We start from the raw sequence: 19,173 nt of genomic DNA, 5'->3' as shown, positions 1-19,173 counted from the left end.
GTGATGGCAGCAATACAGACTTTTCCCAGTTGAATGTAATTCCTAATAGATGTCCCAACTCGATGGTAGCACTCACAGCTTGAGTAAGAAGATGCCTGGTGGGGGCGGTGAGCAGCCAGTTGTCTAGATACGGAAACACCTGGAATCCCAGACATTTCAGGTGAGCAGTCACCACTGCCAGACATTTGGTAAACACCCTGGGGGCTGTGGTGAGACCAAAGGGCAGGACCCGGAACTGGAAGTGACTGGCTCCTAGGCGGAAGCGTAAATGTATCCTGGAAGCCCTGATTATCTTGACGTGATAATAGGCGTCCTTGAGATCGATGGAGCACATCCATACTCCTTTCTCCAGCAATGGGAAAATGGATTGCAATGTGACCATCCGGAACTTGGACTTCTTTACAAAACGGTTTAGGTGGTTGAGATCCAGAATGGGTCTCAAGTCCCCTGTTCTTTTTGGCACCAAAAATAACCTTGAGTAAGTTCCTAATCCAGTTTACTCTGCAGGGACTGCTGGATGACTCCCTTTCCGAGCAGCTTTGCGACCTCTATGGCTGCTTGATCCCGTTGACTGGGTGGCACGTCCGGGATTTTCCTTGACGGTGGAGGGGGACGGATAAAGGGGATGGTGTAACGTCCGACGATGATTTGAAGCACCCACTGATCCTGAGTGATGGAACCCCAGGCCCTTGGATGAGTCGAGAATCGACCCCTGACTGGCTCCGGAGATGCACAGTCGGGCAGTCCCTCAGGGACACTGAAAGGAGGAACCACAAAAGGATTCATGGTCTCCTGAGTTGCGGGGGGCCTCCGCCGCCTCTAGGGCGACGTCTTCCAGAATAATTCCCCCCCATCTGCCTCTGGAAGGGGGGGTCACTCTGATAGGCAGGGAAAGACTTTTGGGACTTTCTGAACCACATCTTTCCTCCCCTCTGAGCCTTGGGATAAGGTCTAGAGGAAAGCGAAAAACGGGCCCCAACGGCAAGTCTCACCCTCCTGCTCACATCTAGTGAGTGTGTCTTTCACCTTGGGTCCAAAGAGAGAGGACCCATCGAATGGAGCGTCGGTGAAGGAAGACTTGAACGCCTCCGCAAAGTGACACAAGCACATCCAGGCTTGCCTCCTAAGGGCTACGCCCGAACTCGCTGCCCTACCCGCCCCTTCAGCTGCATACGATATGAGCCTCATGGACGAGTTAAGAATTGATGAAAGGGTAGACAGCTGGGTGTTGACTGAGTGCGTCAACGCCTCACGCACGTTACCCGACAGGGTATCTCCCAACTCCTTTATGAGATCCCTTTGGAGCCTCGTAAAGTGACATAAATAATTCAGCGACCGCAGAGTAAAGGTCGCTGAAGTCAGGGTATGCTTCCCGTACCTATCCATGCTCCTGGACTCCTTGTTAGGAGGATGGATAGACGTAGATGCCTCTGCCACATCCTGCTGGGTGGCAGACGCCACCACCATAGCATCAACCGGAACTCCCTTGGTTAGAAACTCCTTGCCAGGGGGTGCGGATAAAAACTTGTTGGGGCGAGAAGGAACTGGCTCCACAGAATCAGAGTGTTCCCACACCCTTCGACAAATAAGGTCCAGTAACTCATCAAAGGGTGGAGACACCCAGGAGGCGGAGGGTTGGGCTCCGAAGGCCTTGAGAAAGACCGACTCCTCTGCAGAAGGGGTTTTGGATGGCCAGTCGCCCCTCTGTCTCAAGATCTCCAGAATATCGGAGAATGAGACATCGTCAGAGGACGAATTAGGGGACCCTTCCGCATCATCAAGGTCAGTGTCCGAGGTGACAGACTCATCTGGGGAGTCTATGTGCTTCCTCTTGCACAATATTTTCCTGGGGGGCTCTTCAGGCACGAACTCTGAAGGCTCCTCGGAAAACAGGGGACCACACAAGGAGGAATCCTCAGGCCTAGGAGCCGCGTTGTCTGAAGACAGGGGGGCACCAGAAGCTCTAGTCGCCGTGTCTAGGGAAGGAGTCGCAGACTCATGTGAAGTCACTAGAGACTTGGCCAGCGTGCTCCTCATAGCCTCGAAGGCAGGCCCACCAGAATCTGAGGAGAGGCCCGTCTCCGAGACCATGACCGGTGTCAGGGTTCCCCTAGCCGAGGTGCCAAGAGGGAGACTAGGGGCCGAAATCAGAAGCCCCGATGAATCCCCCTCTGGCCCGGCTGAGGACACCTGAGAACCGAAACCTCTGGAAGGCACAGAAAGGATTGGAGCTGAAGTCGGTGCCGATAGACTAGCAGTGGGTCTCGGAACCGACTCAAGGACTTCACCCGACTCTACGAACTCAGACTCCAATGACACCAAGGTTGTCGGAGGAGGAAGAAACGGTATCGAAAGGGCTGTCTCCGGGGCCGACTGGGCCGGAGCCGAAAATAATTTGGATAAGACAGGTGAGTGGAGGAGCCTCTGGACCACCCTATCTACATCCGAATCTGAAAACCTGGAGGACCTGGAGGAAACAGAAGGGGGCCGAGAAACTTTTTCTATCGGTTCTGAGACAAAGCTAGGAGGCCGGCTCCAAATTGGCTCCAAAAGGATCGGAGCTGAAGCAGACTCGACCAGAACCGAGACCCCTTTCGGCGCCGACGGTTCAGGAGCTGACGAAACCGAACCCAGAGCAGAAACACTCTCCTGCGGCTCCGAGACCAATGGAGCCAAAGAAGGAGACCCAGATTTAGATCCTCTATCCTGCGGCTCCGAAATCAGTGGAGCCGAGGAAGGGGACAGAGTACTTGATCTCTCATCGCGAGACTCCAAAACTAGTGGAGCCGAGGAAGGAGACCCAAATTTAGATCCTCTATCCAGCGGCTCCGAGGCCAGTGGAGCCGAGGAAGGGGACACAGATTTAGCTCTTTTTGCAGGCGGCTCCGACGGACTTGTCGGAACCGAAGACTTCTTTTGCTTCGATTTTGAGGAGGGAGAAGAAGCCAAAGCTTCCTCGAAGGCTGGCTTGATCAAACCCTTCAGGATCAGCTTATTTTTTCTCTCATGTAGGACATGAGAGGAGAAGGCATGGCAAACACTGCAAGATTCTTGCAAGTGTTTAGTTCCTAGACAATAAACACAGATGGCGTGGCCATCTGTCAAAGACATCTTGTAATTGCATTTTGAACATTTTTTAAAGCTCGATGGCTTATGTTCCTTTTCTTTGCCAGACATATCAACTGTAACTCACTCAACACACAAGGAGGGAAGGGGGGAAGAGCTCTAACTTAAACGCTCGACAAGAGATAGGGCAAAGGCCCTCTAACTCAAACGGGCCTAGCCCGCCAAACAGAAGGAATTACCACAACAATCCAAAAAGACAAACACAGTCAATCACAATGGAACTAACAACAAGATAGCTATTAAAATAGCTGTTTGAGTATAAACTTTAAAGCTAACTGCCAAAAAAGCGACCAAAAGACCAAAAAAGAAGGGTACTTAGCCACAGCCAAGTCGAGACCACGTTGTTACTCTAGGAGCGGCAAACGAGATCTGGGGGTTTGGGCGTGGTGCATCCTGGGATAAGGGGTTGGCCCAGCCAATGAGAGACTTCGTGTTAGTGTATCGGCTGAGTTGGAGCCGATTCTCGGCTCCAAGCCCATCAGTTATGAACGTAGGCGAGATAGGATCGCATTACATCTATAAAATACTACAGGTCACTGTTTTGGAAAAAAAATATTTGTTAAACTAGGTGATCAGGGTAGGTTAAAAGATTAACTGTTATTTAAGGAATCTTTATTTATTTTAAAATATAACACTATGGTTCCTCAGGGTCTTAACTGAAATTAATTGGAAATGTTTTATTTCATTATATAATTGTATGTAATTGATTTCTATAATTGAATTATTAGTTCTGCTTGGTGGGTATTTAAGGGGAATGCTTAGAGAATGCTTTTTATACTTCTTGAAGACTGCTTGGTCGAAGCGCTAAAAGTTTGGAATAAAAGTGGATCTTGTTTGCAGTTTCTTTGTCGTTTTGGATATTTTTTGCTACTTTTCTGTGTGGTTTTGCATTTATGGCTAGATATTCTCCCTGCAGCATCACCTTGCATATTTTGCAGTCTGTCATATTACATTTGTTTAATGTTGTTTAGATATCTGGGACTGTGGATACTTAACATGCGTAAACATCTGGTGACTATTTTATGGGGTTTTTTTGTAATTAAACTGTTTCTGTGCATGCTTGTGTGTGGCGCAAATATATGTATGTATGTACGCACACATTTATATATATATATATATATATATATATTATATATATATAATATATATATATATAAATATATATATATATATATTATATATATATATATATATATATATATATATATTTTCACACAAAAATTCACAATGCGTGCGCACACACACACACACACACACACACACACACACACACACACACACACACACACACACACACAGGTTCTTTGGTAGCTAAGAGGCATGAAACCCCTGAGGACCTTAGCACAGTTTCACAGTTGCCCAATGCATTATCTGGTTAAATGCCGTAGAGTCACGCAACAGGCAAATGGTGACTGAGGGACTCAAACCCCAGGCTAAAGAAAATCTATTTACAAAATGTCAAGTGCTTTCTTCCTTGTCTATAAATACAGGACTTCATCAGAGCTAATAAAATATGAAATGCTTTTTAGACATACTCTTAATTTTGAAATTTATTGAATCTATATTTTTTTCATTTATTTTTAGCATTATGTAATGTATTTGATTGCCCTTGAGAAAGCCTTGCATGAATTTTTGTTTTTTTTTGATGAGATGCTCAATTTGTGAAGTCATGTGACTATAGAAGGAATTAACAGTAGATATGGGGTGGATTTTTATTAGTTCAGGTGTAGTCCTGTTTTACAGACAAGGATGAAAGCATTTAACTCTTTGTAAATATATTTTAACTTTTTAAGGCCAGGACTCCTCTGGTTATAATTTATTTGCATGTGCTACTATTCTCTGGCCTTTCTTATTCCTCTAACAAGGTTTATATTTGGTCAGTTCATCTCGTCTGCCCATGGACCCCCTCCCCCTCGACCAAGGCACTTGTCTCTCCCCTTGGATCTTAACTTAATTTTGAAAAAATAAACACCATCTCCTTTTGAACCATCTCATCAGGCTATTTTGGCAGTTTTAATTTGGAAAAGTGTGGCTTACTGTTATGACCTCTGCAAGGAGTACCTCAGTCACAATATTTTATGGTGGGTCCACCTCATCTCTTTATTCATTAAGATAGGATATTTTAAGAACAAATTCTTCATTTATGCCTAATTAATGGTGTACATGGAATCAATCTATTAATGTCCCTGTTCTTTCCTATATCCAAAAATGAAGGAAGAAAATCTTACTTACTCTGGATGTCTGCAGACAACTCAGATATTATTTTGAATGAACTAAATCCTTCAGTCAAGCTGATCAGCTACTTCCTATGAAGGTAAGAAAAAAAAAGGATGACTGGTGTCAAAACAGACAGCTTTGAAGTGGCTGTCTCGTGCTATTATTTTGTCATAACCACCATAAAGTACAGTTTTGTACCTACCATAAATGTAGATGTCCGAATTGGATAGCATCTGCAGTCATAACAACTGGGTTGTCCTGTCGTCAGGCAGCCCTTCAGTCGGCCGGATTCCAAAGTCCGGGTCCGGCTTCGGCTGATGTCGCACTTCACCCGACGTCATCTCTGTTGGTCTTCGGGTATAAAAGCATCAGCCGACGCCATTTTCTTCAGTGTTTCTTGCCCCAGATGCCAGAAGCCCTATAGAAGGCTAAAAATTTTGGATAGATGCCAATGTTTCCAAAAGATAGAGGTAAACACAAAAATAAGCATGTATGTACATAAATACAAACAAATACACCATGAAAGAAATCCCCCACTAGCTAGCTATTAGAAGGGTAAACACCCTAGGAGTACAACAGAGGGACGGAGGGAGGTAATCCTGACTGCAGATGCTATCCCATTCGGACATCTACATTTATGGTAGGTACAAAACTGTACTATGTCCTTCATGGATGCATCTGCAGTCATAACAACTGGGTAGAATACCATAGCCAACTAGGGGAGGAGGATAAAAGTAGATTATGGTGTGTTTAGGATCCCTTGCAGAACAGCAGTGGCAAACCCTGCTCGGGATCTGGAATATAGAGGTAAATTATAATGCTTGGCAAATGTATGCACGGAGGTCCAAGTAGCCGCCTCAATAATGTCTTTGGTAGCCACTCCTCGTAAGAAGGCTGTGGTAGTGGCTGTTGCCCTTGTAGAATGAGGTCTTATGTTCTGTGGAATTGGTTTTCCATGGAAGGAGTAACAGAATCGTATGCAATTTCCTATCCATTTGGAGATTGTCTGTTTGGAAATAGCTTTTCCTTCCCTTCCTGTTGCATAGGCTACAAAAGTTGTTCAGTCTTTGTGCTATTTTTTGTTCTGTCCAAGTAGTAGCGTAGCTGTCTATGTACATCCAACGTATGCAGTATTCTTTCCCTCTGTTTTGTGGGTTGGGAAAGAAGGTAGGTAGGTGGATTGCTTGGTTTAAAGACACTCTGGATACCACCTTAGGCATAAATGTAGGATTAGTCCTCATGGACACTCTATCTTGGTGGAAGATTAGAAGGGTTGCACTGCCATTAAGGCCTGTAGTTCTGAAACCCTCCTTGCTGAAGTAATTGCCAGTAGGAAAGCAGTTTTCCATGACAGGTGTTGTAGGTCTGCTGTTGCTGCTGGTTCAAAAGGTGATAGTGTCAATTTTTCTAGCACAAAGTTCAAGTCCCAAGCTGGCAATGGTGGTTTCCTTGGAGGTTTTACATTCTTGATTCCTCTGAGGAACTGCCTGAGCAAAGGGTGTGAAAAACAGGTGGATCAAAGCTGTATTCTGCTGAAATAGCTGATGCATGAATCTTGATGGAGGAGTAGGACAGGCCTGAATGAAGTAGTTCGCCAGATACTCCAGAATGTTAGGCATATCTATGTTTGACACATCTTTTCCTCTTCGAACTCCAAATGACAAACCTTTTCCATTTCCCAGCATAATTCCTTCTAGTTGAAGGCCTGCATGCTTCAAGAATAATGTCTTTAACTCTTTGTGAAAGTTCTGTATTAGCAGCTGCTATGTGATGTTCCATGCAGTCAGTTGCAGCGTTTTAGGTTTGGATGCATGGTGCTGAAGTTGTTCTGAGTTAGCATCAAAGGCATCAGGGGTATTGGCCACATATTGTTCGAGACATGCTCCTCAGCAGTGGGTACGAATGCTGTCTTGGCCAGGTTGGAGCTATCAGGATTATCCTTGGACGTTCCTCCTTGACTTTTAGTAGTACTTTGTGTATCAAGGGAAGAGGTGGGAATGCATATGCTGTTGGGCCTTTCCAGCTGAAGGAGAGAGTCCACTTTCCATGCTAGTGGGTGGAATGTCCTTGTGCAGAATTTTTTGAGCTGGTGATTGAAAGGTGATGCGAATAGATCTATCTGAGGCATTCCCCATTTCTTGAGATGGTCTTGAAGATATCCGGGTGCAGCTGCCATTCGTGGGCATCCGATGTGGTCCTGCTTAACATATCTGCTAGAGAGTTTTCTTTTCCTGGCACAAATATTGCCTGTAACTGGATGTTGTAGCTGAGTGCCAGGGTCCACAGCTCCAAAGTCATTCTGCATAGGGGTAAGAATGAGTGCCTCCCTGTTTGTTGATGTACCACATGACTGTGGTGTTGTCTGTCCTTATCATCAAGTGGTCCTCCTTGAGAAATGGTCTGAACTTTTGGATTGCCAGTTTTACTGCCAGCATTTCTTTTAGGTTGATGTGCAGGTGAAGTTGGTCCTGTGTCCACAATCCTTGCGCATTTGTCCAGCATATGCCCCCATCCTAGGTCTGAAGCATCTGTTGTGATGGTCTGGCTTGCTTGACCCTGCGAAAGGGCAGGCCTGGGTTTGACTGGCATGCCTGAGCCCACCATAGGAACTCCTGTTTTAAGCATGGTATTAGTGGGATTTCCGTTTCTAGGCTGTGTCTGTGTTGGGACCATAAATTCTTTAGGTACCACTGTAGTTTTCTCATATGTAGTCTGGCAAATGGAACCAAGATTATGCATGATGCCATGAAACCCAAGGCCTGCAGTACCTTTCTTGCTGTTAACTTGTTCAGTTTTGTTAGTGCCAAGAAGTAAAGAGGAGTTCTTTTGTTTTTCTGTAGTTAGGAATGCCATTTGTCTTACTGTGTCCAATTCCGCTCCCAGGAAAGTCCTTGTCTGGGATGGTATCAGTCTTGACTTTTGTAACTTGACTGTGTATCCCAGTGCTTGAAGCAAGTAAATGACCCTTTGTAAATCTGTTGTCAGCTTGCTTTTGTTGTCTCCTTGTATCAGGCAGTCGTCCAGGTATGGATAAATTTGAATTCCTGTAGTCTGCAATGGGCGATTACTGATGCCAGGCATTTTGTGAATACTCTGGGCAGTAGATAAGCCAAAGGGCAATGCTGAGAATTGATAGTGCTCTGATCCTGCAAGAAATCTGAGGTATCTTCTGCAGATTGGTCGAATGGGGACGTGCAGGTATGCCTCCTTGAGATCTAGAGTTACCAGCCAACACTCCTTGCCCAGCATGGGAAGAAGTTGCTGTAGGGTCAGCATTTTGAATTTTGGGACAATGATGTAAGTATTCAGGGTGGACAGGTCTAGAATTGGTCTCCAACTTTTTTCCTTTCTTGGAACTAGGAATAGTCTGGAGTAGAACCCCTTTCCTTGCTCTGCTGTTGGCACTTTCTCCACAGCTCTCATGTTTGCTAACTCCATTATCTGTTGTAGAGCCTCTGTCTTTTGATTTGGAGGTAGATTTGGCATTCCTCTTTGTCTGGTAAAGTGTGGAAGTGGAACCGGCAACCTTGATCTATGGTTCGTAAAATCCACTTGTCCTTTGTTATGTGGTGCCAGGCTTTTGAAAATAAGGTTAGCTTTCCGCCTAGAGGAGCTGCTATTTGTTCCCTGGTAGGCGGGTTTAGGATTAAGTCACTGTGGCTGTGTTGATGTAGTGGCAGGTGTTGAGTCTGTGCCTCTGTTGTTACCTTGCCACTGTCGTCCTCTGTAGGCACCTCCTCTGGATTGGTTTCTGCCTCTGGGACGTGTATTCCTGCCCCTTTGAGGTCTTGTGGGGTCAGGAAAGGACCAATTTTGGCAGGCCAGTTCCTGCTAAACCTTGGGGTTGAACCTGCAAGAAATCTTTAACTGTCTGGACTGATTTTGCCTTTTCTTCCATTTTCTTCATAACCTGCTGGGCAGGTGTACCAAACAAACTTGTTTTATCCATAGGAGCATCTAGCAATTTAGATTTAACATGATCCGGTAAAGCTTGCTCCTTTAGCCATGCATGCCTTCTAATTACAGTGCCAGTCATGGCTGATCTAAATGAAGCCTCCAGTGCATCATAGCCACATTTTAAAGAGTGGTTACTAACTTGCTGTATGTTATTTACCATTTCTAATACATATTTCTTATCAAGAGATTCATCAGTGGTTAGCTTTTAGTTAACTGATCAAGCATAAACTCTTGGTATTGTATCATGTGAAACTGACAGTTTAAAGCTCTAGCTGAGAGAGTGGCTGAAGTGTAAACCTTTTACCCCATCTGTCTAATGACCTTGCTTCCCTTTCAGAAGGAACAGGGTTTTAGCTATGGTCGCTACTGCCTTGGGACCCTGGGAAATAGTTTTGGGGTCTGCAAGAGGGGCCTTGTAAAGGTGGTGATGAGTATCTGGCACCCTGTAAAATCTGTCTGGTTTGGCAGGGGCTGGGGGTAAAGAATCTGGAGCGGAGCAGACATCATTGAAAGCATCATCCACCACAGAGAGAACAGGAGGTATAGCTAAGGGCCTGTGCTGTGGAAGGTGCAAAAAGGTCCTAAGTCTTTTCCTGGAGTCTGAAAAATCCTGTTGCTGCCATTGGAACTGTTCTCGCATGGCATGCAAGGTTTTCCCAAAGGAGAATTCTTCTGGTGGGGAAGCAGCTGGAATGGATTCTTCAGCATCGGAATCTTCAAAATTGGAGAAAGGAGCCTCTGGCTGGTCAGTTATGTCTGATTCATCAGCAGAATCATCAGAGGACACTGGCTCATGGGGCTCTGCCCTAGGTCTCTTCTCTGGGGCTGAGAGGCCCTGTCTGGGTGAGATTGAGATCCTCTAATTAATGAAATTAAATCTTCTGCCAAAGTAAGCATTTGAGAACTGGAAGAGGGCCTGGTTGAGGCGGGTTTAACAGGCACTGTTTTAGTAGTCTTGGCTGCTTTAGCCCTGGCGAAGGCCTTAATGGACATGGCTGCTGGAGGCCTAGCAGCACCACGTGCTGGGGTAGAGACATCCAAGGGAATGGTGTCTGATAAGTCAGTGGTAAGCACCGTAGTGGGTAAAATTTCTGAGGCCGATTCAAGAGTGTTAGCAGGGACCTCAGTTGTAGAGGTAGATTCAGCTGTATTTTGATCAGTTTTCTCGGTTTCGGCCGAAACCGAGACACTCGGGGTTTGCTTAACCATGGTTTCGGCCAAAACCGCGGACCGCGAGTGTCGGGCTTTTCTTTGCGTTTTGGCAGAATGCGTGGTCGGAGGATCCGACGGCATAATGTCAAAATCAGAACCAAAAACTGTCCTGCAAACTCCGACCGACGGCTAAGCGTTCGTCGGTTGAAAGAAGCACAGGACGAACAGGCTGCTACGTCGTGGGCTGGGCCTAAGCAAGGCAGGCAGTAAGAGTGGAAATCTTTATGAGGTATTTGTTTCCCACAGGTTAAACAATTATTAACTTTTTCTGACATCGGCTGAGGCAAGAAAGAGTCCCCAACGGGGTACTTAGCTTTAGAAGTCTTCGAAATAGTATTCGGTAGAAGTAATCTCTGGATCCGACCGACCGGCACTTGCGAACAGCTTCTGCTTCGGGCGCCACGCGGCAAGAAAGACTGGAGAAAATGGCGTCGGCTGATGCTTTTATACCCGAAGACCAACAGAGATGACTTCGGGTGAAGTGCGACATCAGCCGAAGCCGGACCCAGACTTTAGAATCCGGCCGACTGAAGGGCTGCCTGACGACAGGACAACCCAGTTGTTATGACTGCAGATGCATCCATGAAGGACATCAAGTCACTTCCAGGCAATGTTAGGGCTCATTCTTCCAGATGCAGTTAGCACAAGCTTTCATCTGAAGATCATTGTTAAAAAACATTTAAGTAGACCTAACACTTTTCTCCAGCTTCCTTCAGCAGTGTACTCTCTCACAAATCACCAACCACTTTCTACCACAAAACAAAGGTTTTAAAAGCTTGCCATAGGTGAAGCATAACCAGGAAATCTGTAACAGACATTGTGAGAGTGCTGATGCAAACGGGATATTCTACTCTGGCTACCAAGTGTGATCAGTCACTTAGAAAAAGGGGCCCAAAACGAGTCTCCTTGAGGGCACAAGTCAGGCTTGAAACTGGAAGACCAAAACTAGTTCTTACACTTTTTATCAATACCATGTGATAGCTTCTCGTGAGCGGCACCATTTACTATTACTACAACCTGGGATAAATTCCCTCCCAAAAGCAGGAGTTGAGGTGAAACATCTCTCACAGGTAAGGCGACTATGAAGATGCAGGCAGATGTAGCCACTAAGGGGTGAAAGCAACCGATAGGCTGATGAACACTAAAAAGAAGTCAAGTCTGGCAATCTTAGGATTATACTTCTGATTCTTACTTTCTTACTGAAATGTTGGGACTCAACAATGCCGAATATTGAAACACTGGACAAAACAAATGAAATAACAGGAGAAGAAAAAATATCAAATACCACTCTTTTCCTTTGTACTTGTTTTTGCAGGCCCCATCCTGACCCCACCACTCCCCCAAACTTAATACCAATTCTGAAATCACCATACCTTGGAGAAAGGGAATATTCTCTGAAATGGCAATTTTGGACATGGTATATTTCAGTCTAGAATTTCAGTCATTCACTCTCCACATTCTGGAACTCAGTACTGAAAGTTGCACTACTTTAAATGATCATCTACCATGTCTCTTCAGGCCAGTGACCCTGCAGATATTACTTAGATTAATGCTCTTTCCTCTGCCCTTGCCCCAATTCCATTTTATTAACAAAACAAGTTGTAAGAAGGCCAATAGCTTTAAATGCCAGTAGTTTATTGTACTGCTTTTAAATTATCAGCACAAACTGTTAAGTGATGCTGACGAAAGTACAGTTTTGTACCTACCATAAATGTAGATGTTCGAGTGTACACCCTGCTGCAGTCATCACACTTGGATTATCCTGTCGTCAGGCTGTCCCGCAGTCAGCCGGAATTCCAAAGTCTTGGTCCGGCGTCGGTTGCTGTCACTTCTTCCCTGACGTCAGTGTGCCAGGGGTATGTATAATGCATCTGACGCCATTTTCTTCAGTTTTTCTTGCCCCAGATGTCAGGTGGTCAGTAATTAGTACCAATTTATGAAGTTTTAGCACAAACACAAAATCCCTCCAGCTATAAGCAAATACATAAGGTTAGTATTGTAGAGATTTAGCCAGTTAGATCAGAGGGGATGGAGGGAGGGTAACCTGGACTGCAGCAGGGTGTACACTTGAACATCTACATTTATGGAAGGTACAAAACTGTACTATGTTCATCCTGTTACCCTGCTGCAGTCATCACACTTAGGGAGAATCCCAAAGCTAAGGATGGGTGGAGGAGTCATAGCAGGTTAGAGGAGGCTAGAAGGCCCTGTAGAACTGCAGTGGCGAATTCAGCTCTAGTCTTAGAGTAAAGTGGTAAGTGATAGTGTTTGGTAAAGGTGTGTACTGAACTCCAAGTTGCAGCTTCCAAAATCTCCTTGGTTGGAACCCCCCTGAGGAAGGCTGTAGATGTAGCTGTTGCCCTGGTAGAGTGGGGCCTAATGGTAGTAGGAACTGGTTTTCCATGATGGGTATTGCAAAAACGAATACAATGTCCTATCCATTTGGAAATGGTTTGTTTTTATATAGCCTTCCCTTGTGAAGCTGTAGCATAGGATACAAAGAGCTGGTCAGATTTTCTGAAAACCTTAGTTTTATCCAAGTAGTAACGAAGTTGCCTGTGAATGTCCAAGGAATGCAGGAGTCTTTCTCCTTTGTTCTGTGGATTTGGGAAGAAGGTGGGTAAGTGGATGGTTTGATTTAAAGCCACACTGGAAACCACCTTAGGCATGAAGGAAGGATTAGTTCGTAGAGAAACTCTGTCTTGATGGAAAATGAGGAAAGGTTCCACTGCCATTAGTGCCTGCAGCTCTGAGACTCTTCTAGCTGAAGTTATTGCTAGCAGCAGGGCAGTCTTCCATGATAGAAACTGTAGATCTGCAGAGAAAGCTGGTTCAAAGGGAGGTAGCGTACGTTTTTCCAGAACAAAATTGAGGTCCCATGTTGGTGGAGGTGCTCTCCTGGGGGGGTCTAATGTGTTTTGCCACTCTGAGGAACTGCCTTAGAAGTGGATGTGAAAATAAGGGTAGATCCGTGTTGTAGTGGGCTGAAATAGCTGATACATGGATTTTAATGGAAGAAAAAGAAAGTCCTTTGTGCAACATCTCAGTTAAATACTGAAGAATCTGAGGCATGTGAGGCTGAAGTGTGGTTTGGCCTTTAGCTTGGTTCCAGGCGCAAAATCTTTTCCATTTGTCCGAGTAGGCCTTCCTGGTGCTGGGCCTCCTAGCTTCCAGAAGAATATCCATAACTGCTTGGGAAAGAGGAGCTGGCTGGATTAGTTGATTTGCCATGCAGCCAGATTTAAGGTTTTGAGCTGGCTGTGTAGAATCTGATTGTTTTGCTGTGTGAGCAAATGAGCAATTTGTGGCAAAATCCAAGGTGGGCCCTGGGCCATATTCCTTAATAGTGGGTACCAGTGCTGGCGTGGCCAGTCTGGGGCTATGAGTATCAGTCGTGGTCTCTCCTTTCTGACTTTCAGAAGCACCTTTGTGAGGAGAGGCAATGGAGGGAAGGCATATACTGTCAGGTTTTTCCAACTGAATAAGAGTACGTCCTTTTCCCAAGCTTGATGGTGAAGTGTCCTTGTACAAAATTTTGTCAGCTGATAGTTTTGGGGGCTGACAAACAGGTCTATGTCTGGAAGGCCCCATTTTTGAGTTATCATTGCAAACACTTGTGGATCCAGTTTCCACTCTTGGGTATCCATGATATTTCTGCTGAGGTCGTCTGCCAATGTGTTCTTTTTTTCTGGCAGGAATTGAGCTTGTAACTGAACTTGGTAAGCCAGTGCTCTGTTCCACAAGGTCATTGCTTGCCTGCATAGAGGGTAGGAGTGTGTACCCCCTTGTTTATGTACCACATTACTGTGGTGTTGTCCGTCCTTATTGTAATTTGTCCTGGATGTAATAGGTTCTTGAAGGCTGTCAGAGCATTCTGTACAGCTAGCATCTCTTTTTGATTGATGTGCACATTTCTTTGATCTGCAGTCCATACGCCTTGAACGCACTGTCCTGCCATGTGTGCCCCCCAGACGTAGTCCGACGCATCTGTTGTCATAGTTTGCCTGGCTGGGGGCAAGGTGAAAGTCTGACCCTTGTTGAGGTGACATGCCTGTGACCACCATAGAAACTCTTGTTGTAGGCAAGGAATGAGAGATATCACTGTGTCCAAGCTGTGGCTGTGTTGGGACCATACACTTTTTAGGTACCACTGTAATTTCCTCATATGCAGCTTTGCAAATGGTATTAGTAGTATGCAAGATGCCATGAAGCCCAAGGCCTGCAGAATTTTTCTTGCAGGGAGTAGGGTCTTTGTTGCCATTGTTTTGAAATATTGAGTCAGTTGTAGTTTGTCTGGCGTCAGATAAGCCTTCTGGGCCGTTGTATTCAAGCTGGCACCCAGGAATGTCATATTTTGTGAGGGTACTAGTTTTGATTTCTTTTCGTTTACTGTGTACCCCTGGCAACTTAGAAGAGGTTTCACAAAAGCCAGATGTTGTAAGAGGATGTCCTTGCTTTCTGCTTGGATGAGGCAGTCGTCCAGGTATGGGTATATCTGAATTCCTCTTTGTCTGCAGTATGCAATTACTGGTGCCAGGCATTTTGTGAAGACCCTGGGCGCAGTAGATAAACCAAAGGGCAGTGCAGAGAATTGGTAATGGGTTGAACCTGCAATGAAATGGAGGTATCTTCTGCCATGTTGTCTGATAGAGACATGCAGGTATGCCTCTTTGAAGTCCAACGTTACTAGCCATGCTTTCTTGCCCAACATGGGAAGAAGCTGCTGTAGTGTTAGCATCTTGAATTTGGGTACTTGTAAGAAGGTGTTTAGAAATGAAAGGTCCAGAATTGGTCTCCAGGCATTGTCCTTTCTGGGGACTAGAAAGAGTCTTGAGTAAAATCCTTGGCCTTGCTCTCGTGTAGGCAGCAGTTGAATGGCTCTCATGTCCACGAAAGCTGTAATTTGTTTTTGTGCCTCTGCCCATTGATTTTGTGGCAGGTTTGGCATTCCTCTTTTCATTGGAAAGGTGTGAAAATGGAATCTGTATCCTCATGAAATTATGTCTAGGACCATTTGTCCTTTGTGACAATGTGCCAGTTGTCTGAAAAAAGTGCGAGTTTTTCTCCCAAGGGAGCTGCCAAGAGAGTGTTGCTTGGCCAGATGAGGTGCAAGTCATTGAGTTTGCCTTCTGGTAGTTTGGGACCCGTCTTCTCCTCCCGTCTGCGTTGCAGTGCCCCATTGTCGAGGTTTGTACTGGGCTTGTGGTTGTCCTCTGCCTCTTGGACGTCTGTATTTACCCCTCTGTGGTCTGTCAGTAGCTGGAAAGGACCAATTTTTAGTTGGCCAATTTCTGCTGAAGTGAGGGGGCTGTACCTGTAGAAAATCTTTGACTGTCTGCATAGATTTTGCCTTATCCTCTATTTTCTTTAAGACTTCTGCCTTAACTCCAAATAGAACATCCTGCTGTAAGGGAGCATCTAGAAGCTTTGCTTTAACATGATCAGGCAGAGTTTGTTTCTTTAACCAAGCATGTCTACGTATAACCGATCCAGTGACAGCTGCTCTGCAGGAAGCCTCCAAAGAATCAAAACCACATTGTAAAGTATATTTGCCCACCTGTTCAGTTGCATGCAACAGATCCTGCACTTCTTTCAATTCAGACTGTTGAGGGAGTGTGCTCATTTTTTGTTTTAGCTGAGACATTAGAAATTGCTGAAATTTTAGCATGTGAAATTGGCAATTTAGTGCTCTCATAGCTAGAGTGGCTGAGGTGTAAACCTTTTTCCCCCACCTGTCTAGTGCTCTGGAGTCCCTTTCAGAGGGTACAGGATTTTTTGCCATATAAGCCTTAGCCCCTTTGGGACCCTGGGAGATAGTCTCTGGATCAGCAACAGGGCTTTTATAAAGGAATTTGTGGGAATCAGGCACTATATAGTATCTGTCTGGTTTGGCTGGAGCAGCAGGCAGAGAATCTGGGTTCAAACTAGATTCTAAGTAAACATCATCCACAATGTCTAAAACTGGGGGGATGGCAAGTGATCTGTGCTGGGGGAGTAAAAGAAACTCTCTGAGCCTTTTCTTTGAGTCAGAGTAGTCCTGACCTTCCCAGTGAAAATGTTCCCTCATAGTGTGTAAAGTTTCCCCAAAGCAGTAGTCCTCAGGAGGAGAAGCTGAGGGAATAGAATCCTCAGCATCAGAATCTTCATAAGGGGAGAAGGAGTAATTTTGGTCCTCAGAGGAGCCTGAAGAAATAGACACTTGATCAGAGGAGGCATAATCTTCCTCTTGTCTAGGCCTTTTGTCGGGTGGGGGTTGGGAACCCCTGATTAAAGAGATCAAATCTTCAGCCATTTTAAGCATCTGTTTCTTAGGCATGGGGCCTTGAACTGGAGACTGAAGTGCAGTCTTTTTAGGTTTAATAAGAGTCTTAAGCTTAGGATATGTTTTTATGGTGAGTGTCGTCGGTCTGAAGACGCCTTCAGAAACCGAAGGTGTTTCTGCAGCACCGACATCTCTTTCTTCAGAGTCGTCGGTAGGGGCTAAACAAAATGGCTACGTTGGCCTAGCACTCTCCGTCAAAGGCTCCGAAGCGGTCTCGGGTTCCAAATCTGCAGTAGTCAGGGGCTGCGTCGGAGCCTCACTGAAGACCGGTGAACTGGAGACCGTTCCAGCCGAGGCCTCGGAGTCTGGCTTGGTTCTAGGCTGCCTGTCCTTATCCTTGCGTTTTTTGTGCACGCTGGTAGTCGGTTGCTCCGACAGCATTGTGTAGTTAAATTTTCTACCATAGTGTCGTGCGAAATCAAAGCATCTTTTTATAGCACGCTTATTAAACCTAGCACAAAAACGACAACCAGTGACGTTGGGGTCTGGGCCTAGGAAAGGTATGCAGCAAGAATGAAAATCCTTATGAGGTATTTGCTTCCCACAAGAAATACAATTGTTAAATTTCCCCAACGGGGTACTTAGCTTTATTGAAGACTTCGGATCTGAAATTCAACTTCGAAAATCTCAGGAGTTGGCCGACCGGCACTTGCGAACTGCTTCTGCTTCGGGCACCGCGCGGCAAGAAGGACTGAAGAAAATGGCATTGGATGCATTATATATACCCCTGGCGCACTGACGTCAGGAAAGAAGCAACAGCAACCGACGCCAGACCAAGACTTTGGAATTCTGGCCGACTGCGGGACCGCCTGACGACAGGATAACCCAAGTGTGATGACTGCAGCAGGGTAACACGATGAACATCAGGCAAAACCAGTGATGGTACTAATCAATATCAAAAGACAACAAGGGCACTTGATAAACTGAGAAGCTTAGACCTAGACATTTGTTTTGATATCTGGGATAACTGCAAGGGCAAAAAACATATACTGCAAGCAATGGGAAAGAATTCTAGGCTGTGATGGTGAGCAGACCTCCATCATTTTGCAGTGGATTTGGGCACAAGTGAAGGGTATGTGATTCTTGAATACCTGGGTGCTTACAGTTCTACAAGGTGCAGAGCAACAGAACAAAAATACTCCACTGCCTAGGATCACCTCTGAGAGTAATCTTGATGTAAGATCAAACAGCATAATCAGGCATGCAGTGTAGATACTGACAAAACACACAGTAAATACCTGAAATCACAACTATGCATACTACAGACCTGAAGAAGCATCCTACATAGCATCCTTTCGAAAACCACAGTGCTACTAACGTCTAAAAAGTATTACCAGACTGTTACAAACGAGCAGCCTGAGAGTGGCTATCGGGTACAATTACAGCCATGTCATACACAAAGCTAACTTCTTGGTCACTAACTTTTCAAGCTTGCACAAGGACATTTAACAGGCAATCAAAATGTTTTGGTGAAAACATATGACCACGGTAACAGAACTACAGGCAGACATTTTTATCTTTTGCAAATTACATAAACCAATGAAATAGATTACATCTATTTAAAATATTTTAATTTTCAGAGAAAAACAAAGGAATTTATACCTGAATATTTTAGGGTTCTCTAATGCAGCAGGACGACTAGCAGAAAGACTGCGGGATTTGGTTCGGCTCCTGGGTAGTTGACCATAGTCACAACATTTCCCAGCATCATAAACTGCAAATGAACAGCAAAGTGGCTCCTGCTTCAGGTCTTCCTGCACACTGTTTCCATCTCTTTGATCAGATGCCATTGCTGAAGAAAAGTTCTGAGGAAAGAAGAAAATACATATATAAACTACAATGTTGCTTTCCTTCCCACTTTTGGTATTACTTCTGTAATGTTTCCTTTTCATCTAACTCCCAAAGAAAAGGCCTATTAAGAGGATTTAACTTAGTGTACTGGCAGAAGTCACTCAGAATTTTACCCCTTATTCTCTCACTCTCATTGAAAACAGCTCTCCTAACTGTTCTTCCCTTTATAAATCATATAAAATGAAGGATTATACCTGTTCTCTCACTATCAATAAAAACAGTTCTTTTAACTGTTCTTCCCTTTACAAACTATATAAAATGGAGGATATGACTATGTGAGGTATTGCCAGCTATGCCAGGAGAAGTAGGGAAGTGGACATGCAATATATGCAGGTATAGCTAGCTGGAGTTTTTAAAGAATTATAGATCATTTGTATATCAAACTGATTTGTGCAGATGCTTGTGTTGAAAAATGCATTTGCAAAGCTGCTTGTGTTAAAAATGTACCAACAGTGTGTCCTGCAGGACAGAAAAAGAAATACACTTGT

At 44.9% G+C, this 19,173-nt stretch overlaps 1 long non-coding RNA gene across 1 annotated transcript in view; it reads right to left on the bottom strand.

Moving 5' to 3' along the window:
* LOC122805373 overlaps positions 1 to 19,173 on the bottom strand; it is a 422,769-nt gene that overhangs the window by 59,816 nt on the left and 343,780 nt on the right. Inside the window, exon 2 of the long non-coding RNA XR_006365361.1 lies at positions 18,437 to 18,639. This is a non-coding gene — a long non-coding RNA (uncharacterized LOC122805373). The remainder of the gene's footprint in view (positions 1 to 18,436; positions 18,640 to 19,173) is intronic.

This window comes from Protopterus annectens, chromosome 6.part1 (assembly GCF_019279795.1).
Source record: "Protopterus annectens isolate FY-2018-M chromosome 6.part1, PAN1.0, whole genome shotgun sequence".
NCBI lineage: Eukaryota > Metazoa > Chordata > Ceratodontiformes > Protopteridae > Protopterus > Protopterus annectens.
Note: the sequence above shows the minus strand (reverse complement) of the source record. Positions and strands in the feature narration are given on the sequence as shown.